Source organism: Octodon degus, unplaced genomic scaffold (assembly GCF_000260255.1).
Source record: "Octodon degus isolate 3935 unplaced genomic scaffold, OctDeg1.0 scaffold00094, whole genome shotgun sequence".
Taxonomy (NCBI): Eukaryota; Metazoa; Chordata; class Mammalia; order Rodentia; family Octodontidae; genus Octodon; species Octodon degus.
The window spans coordinates 1,951,065-1,957,573 of NW_004524670.1; the positions used below are offsets into that span (position 1 = coordinate 1,951,065).

General features: G+C 38.4%; 2 pseudogenes; both read right to left on the reverse strand.

Annotated features, from left to right (window-relative positions):
- Nucleotides 1–718: 718 nt before the first annotated feature.
- On the reverse strand, nucleotides 719–1,208 carry LOC101574149 (annotated as a pseudogene).
- Nucleotides 1,209–1,239: 31 nt separating this feature from the next.
- LOC101586153 lies at nucleotides 1,240–2,455 on the reverse strand (annotated as a pseudogene).
- Nucleotides 2,456–6,509: the final 4,054 nt, after the last annotated feature.

The following is a 6,509-nucleotide window of genomic DNA, read 5'->3' on the forward strand; positions in this document are numbered from 1 at the left end:
TTATATATTCCTTTCTTTTTTTTCTCCCACTGCTTCAGCCTTTCCTCTGTGCTCCAAGTTTTGGTCTCTTTCCATTTGAAAAAGCTTAAATTTCTTTCTTTCTTTTTTTTCCTTTAAATAACCTGTTTATTTTATAGAAAGCCATAACAGAACATGATTAGTACACAACCATGTAAAAACATTTCACTTTCATACAATCAACAAATTCTTCAAATTCTTACATTAGTTATAGTTTGAGTGTTAAAGAAGAGTCTGCTTTAACAACAAACTCAAGACACAGCTTGCCAGCAGAATTTTTTTTAGACATGATCATTTTTATGAAACTATTCTGAAAAGTTTGTGAATTACAGTCTCCTCTTCATGGTACCTTGTATGGGAAGACACAACAAATATGGTTCTGGTGTGTGTGTATCACATTCTGGTATTGTGTTATTGCTAAATATTGAAAAGTAAAATAAGATATCAATTACACAGCGTGAGGCTCCTGCTCATCCAATAAACAGCAGTTTCTAATTCTTTTCTTTTTTAAAGACTTATTTGGTACAGGGTCTTGTTATGATGCTGACTCATAGAGATCCTCCTGTCTCTGCCTTTCCAGAGCTGGGATTAGAGGCATGCACCACCACCCCCATTTTTGGTGGCCGGCATCACAAGGGGCTGGCACCAGGGATCAAGCCCAGGTCCTTGCACTTGCCAGGCAGGTGCTTAGACCGCTGAGCTATCTCCCTGGCTCGCAGTTTCTAATTCTTAATTTTTTCCATAGAGGATCAAAGAATTCTATTTTGAGTTTGTTTGCCTACAAGGAACAGCCAGTCACTGAGCACAGCCCTGACGGTATGAATAAAATACTAACCAAACAAGCAATTTTAGCTTATGCTTTATCTCAACCTCCAACTTTGGTACACTTCATTCCAAACAGTGCAAATAGGGAACCAAAAAAGCCCAAACTGACAGCAGCAATTTAAGTCCTCTACATGCCAGGATGTTACTGTCCAGCACCAGCCTGGAAGGGAAGTCCTCGTTGTTGGAGATACCCACGGAGTAGGTAACACAATCTTCCAGATTGGCCCAACAGGTGGCGGTGGTGATGATGGTGCCGTTGATGGTGGACACCTTTGCATAGTAGGTGGGCAGTATGGAGGACACCAGTATACAGCCAGAGACGGAGACCATGAAGTTGATGATCTCCAAGGCCATGACAGCCATGCTGCCAGCCGCAGCCACCTCATGCTCGTGCTTGCACTCCCACTTGCAGTCAGGCCCCAAAAGTGGCATTTTATAACTGTAATTGCTTACAGTTTGACCAGTAACATTCTACCTACCTTAGTAGATCTTTACTCTGAGCTCCAGGTGACTGTCTGGGTAATTTAGGTGATGATTCTCCCAACAAACAATCAGTAATTGCCACATTATTAGAGTTTATTAATGAGTGTTTTTTGGCTTTTTGGAAATCTGAATTGTAGATAATACTTCTACATTCTGAACACTCCCAGTTTTATTCCCATGATCGTAGTGAGGAACAGGCTAAATGTGTTCCTCTAGAACCACAGCACTGACAGAGCTTTATTTCCCATTTGCTATCAGGTCCATTATAGTCTCGCCCTTCTTTGCAACGGCATCTTTGTACATCACAATGTTCATAGGGCTCCAAAAGCTCTTGATAAGCATTTTCCTCCAATTCCCAAGATGCATCTTTTTCAGGAATATGAATTCCTATTCTCAACATCTCTTTCTGAAAGATGTCACTATTATTGCATGTTGTACACCTAAAGAAAAATACTCCTGCATTTATTGTTTGAACCTGTACACAGTCTCTATGAAACCAAGCATTCTTACAACAAGGACTTCGTAATACACTGTAAGTAGGAATAGTTGTAATAAATTCCAAACAAATGGTGCATGGTACAGAGTCTCTATAATTATTAGGCGTAATAATTTGAACAGGACGATGTTTCCAACAAAATGATGCAAAATTGCCAGAAAACTGGAAAATACACTCTCTCTGAAGTCCACATGGGAAATGATAACTTCGTTTACATCGAGGTGCTACACATCCAATTGAAGCACCATTTTTCTTGCAAACAGAGCATTTCAGTTTAGAAGCCCTTTTCACTTCTTTCCTGATGTCTTCTATTAGAAAACCATAAACTCCTTCTTCTTCTTCACCTCTCTGCCAAATTCCACTTGACATCAACAAACAATAGTAATGTACAGTAAGATTCCATTTCTCATTAGTTTTCTTTTCTCCGTATTTATTAGCACAGTCATTTCTTCGACAGAAAACACAAGCATGGTTCTGTGAATTACTAGTGCTATTTTTATTCATTTTCCTGCGTTGTCGTGTACGCGACGAGATTCCACTACAGTCGAGGCTTCCGCATGCGAGCCCAAGCGGCAGAAAGAGGACACCGCGACTTTCCACCGGTGCGGCGCGCGGAGTCCTGGCTGGGACGAGCCTGTCACTTTGCGCTGCGCACGCACAGCGCCGCGTCCAAAGGCTCGCAGGATTCAAATTCGAAAAAGCTTAAATTTCTTAATTTTCCTTTTTAGTTTGCTTTTCCTTATTTTTCCTTCCTTCCTCCATGTACATTTTTTGCTGTAAAGTATGGTATAATAAGTTTGAGTTTTTCTCATAGTTAGAGGCATGAAATGTGGAAGAATAAAGAGAAGGGTTAGAATGAAACCCTGGCCCGTATTTTGCTTACATGTTCCACAGCACCTGTGCCTTCATTCACATTTTGCTTCCCCTAGGTACTTGCATGTCGATTACTTACTCTTCCTTCGTTTTACCTTCTCAGACATATCTGCTCTGAAGATCATCTTTGAGGTTTAAATTTCTCCGCATTGCTAGTCCTTGCATCCTACTCTATTCTAGTCACATGACCATAATAGCTGCTTTAGTAAATAATACATCAATTACATAACACATACAATTAGCCTGCTGTGTAATCATCAAGGGAAAAGAATAAAAATATCACTTTTTAAAAATCCATTCCCTAGGTGAAATTAATACAGGGTCTACAGGGTCTCACTATGTAGATCAGACTCGTAGTGATTCTCCTGTTTTCAGCCTCCCAAGCGCTGGGATTACAGGTGGGCACCACCACGCCCTTTCTCAATAGCCATCTCAGGGAGTCTCGGGGGTGGGGCCGGTATGGCATGCTGTGCTCTGCCTAAGCAGGCACTTTGGTTCACTGAGCTGTCTGGCCTGCCCTCTATGTGTATTTTTGTTTTGTACATGTTCTGTAATAATGTATTTTTCCTTCTGTGCAGTTTGTTTGTAAAAGTTGCTTCTGTTTTAGGCGTTACACATATAATGGAGAAAATTCATGCCAAAATTCTAGGTAGATCAACGTACCAGTGTGTCTCAACATTGTTTACATAGGGTACTATTTAACTCTTAAAAACATGGCTTTTTAGTAGGCTAACAAACATTACTCAGTATCTTGCATTGATATTTGCTAATACTATATTTCATTTAATATCTCTTAATTGCCTTCATTCTTTGTTCATTTTTGTGCTTTTTTCTTTTGAGACAGGGTCTCTCTGTGCAGTACAGGCTGGTCTTGAGCTCACCTTGTAGCCCACCCCCCCATCTCAGACTTGCAATGATCCGCCTGCTTGAGCCTCCCATGAGCTCAGATTGTTGGTGTGATCTACCACACCTGGGTTTGCTCATTCATTAGAACACAAAGCCATAGATTCTAGGTGCTCGTTGGACTTGATTCAGATATCAAAATGTAATATTCTTCAGTTGAATGGCAACAAAACGTCATTGAAACAGAAGGGACTACGAAGAGACTGTACAAATATACAAATACATACATGTGTTTAAAATGAGCAAATGAATGCTTTGTTTTTATAATACTAAATCAAATAGCACCCTCAAATATGAGAGAAAATGTTAAGAATTTAATATTCTTGAAAACATTTAATTAATATAATGTGGTTTTATAAGGATAATATTATATTCAGAGGAATTTAAATTATACATCCTTATTTAGAAATGTGAATACTCTTTATGTCTAAAACAAGTTCTAATGCACACGAAATTTTAGTTTGTTTGTTATTTTTCTTCTCTTTTCTTTCTTTTTTCTTTTTGGTGCTAGTTGTTGTTCTCAAGTCCTTGCTCTTGCCAGGCAGACACTGTACCAGAGTTATAATACTAGCCTCAAAATGTCACTTGTACAGCAACTCATTTAAATAATGTTTTACCAATTCTCACTTGAATTGACATTTTTTTCACTTGATTGCATTGGCTTTATTATCTTCCCTCACATCTATTTTCAAGGTTTTGCTAAATTTTCTTTGTATTTTATCCTTTCTTTTCCTAAGGTGTTTTTTTTTCTACAGATACAGAACAGCTGAAGAATAAAAAATGCTTCTAGTAATAAGGGTTACATGTCACAAGTTACAGAATACCAGTAATTTATTAGAGAAATTCACTAGTGGGGAGATACTGTTCAGATCATAATTAATAAAGTATAAGTGATAATTTTGGGTCAGTGAACACTCAATTCTCAGTTGTTCCAAAGTAATAGACTTTATTATGAGATTAGCATTTTAAAAAATCTTATCTTTAAAAGTCAGTGGAAAGAGAATATGTTTTGAGACACCAAAATGAAAGTGAAAGACAAAACTGGACATCCAGCTCTTCTTTAATTCTGCATGATCTTCTCCCACTAAAAGGCATCCATGGGAAGTTAGGCTACAACTATGCAGACTGTTGTTCCAGGTCATTCTGTGTCTCTCGGGGTTGGGGAGGGGGTTAAGCAGTGTCTACCTTTCAGCGGATGTCCTTGTTTTGTGCCCCGCAGTGATGCTCTGTTACTGGTGACTTGGGCCACCTTGGGACTCTAACTCCCTCTTCTTGCCAGGCATTTCGCTAATACATAGCACAGGCTGAACCGTTTTTCCCAGCTACCATTTAGAATCAATTATGCTTCCTTTTTTTTGCAAACTTCTTGCAAATTCTGGCCCACTGGTGTTGTATTTTCTCATTTTTGAGTTTTTATGGGTGCATTTTTCAAACATAGAGTAACTGGTGATTTTGAATGTATTAGGAAAAAAGAGGCACATGTTTAGCTTCAAATATATGAAACCATGTCTAATATTTCACCACATTATTAATTTTGCATTTACATTTTTAGTCTCTGTCTTCTTAGATTAAACACTTCCTGCTAGTTTCAGAAATCAGTTTATCTTCTCTTACTCTAGAAAGCCTGAGTTCCAGAAACCAGGTTAGAAACTCAGCCCTTCTTGCAGATTTTCCTTCCTGGGCTACTTATCATACTCAATTTTAATTATCTTTTTCCTATACCTCAAATTTAGGCTCCTTGAGTGAAATATCCATTCAAATTTATCATAATTTCTTGAGTGGAGCTGGGGAGATGATTCAGTAGAATAAGCCCTTCCCTGACAAGCGCAAGGGCCTGAGCTCAATCCCTGGTTATGCTAAAAAAAAAAAACCCAAAATAATAATAATAATAATAATTTCTTGAGTGTGTGATGTTTCATAAACAGAAAATGAATTAGAGAAGTAAACTGATGCATTCTTGAATTCATTTTTTAGGGTTTTTTTCATTTTTTTACTAACATAAGATTGTAGTACATAATGTTTACATTCCTTGTGTGGTGGACACATGTACACAGCACATCTTAAATCATTTTTTTAACCCACTTTCCCTCCCTACTCTCTCCTTCTCCCTTTCCTATCCCTGCAATCTTCCTGCATGTCTTGATCCCCTTCATATGTGAAACAATTCTATCTCCCTACATCCAATTGTCTTGTATTTTGTTTTTTATTTATACTTTTGGTTTCTTATATAAGAGAAATATTATAATATTTAAGCTTGTGTGTCTGACACAGGTATTCTTCTTCTAGATATCTTCCTGAAATATATAAAAACATTATATTATAGTGTGATACAAAGTGATACAAAGCTATATTTCTAGAAGCACAAGTCATACAAGCCAAATCCTGGCAACAGCCTATTTGTCCATTAGCAAATGAATGGCTAAACCAAATGCATTTATGCATAATAAATTACCACTCTCCCATCAAATAAACATGACTTAATCGTAAGAAAATGGATGCACATTGAGATCATAATGATAAATTGATTTTGAAGAGTTTTTGTTTAGATAAAAATTTGTACTTTTGTGATACTTTGGTGTTGCAGCCTTCACCTGTTTGTCCCTTAAGAGAAACTTCCAAGGCTGCTGAGATAGCTCAGTGGACTAAGTGCCTGCGTAGGCAATCACAGTGACCCTGGCACCACATGCTGCACCAGCTGCACCCCCAGAAGTTCTGAGCCTGGCACCAGTGCCTGCTTGTAATTCCATCCCTTGGGAGGCTGAAACAGGAAGATCACTATGAGTCCGAGCTGCACAGTGAGACGCTGAACCAAATACAGAAAGAGGGAGAGAGAGAGAGAGAGAGAGAGAGAGAGAGAGAGAGAGAGAGAGACAGAGAGACAGAGAGAGAGAGACAGAGACAGAGACAGAGA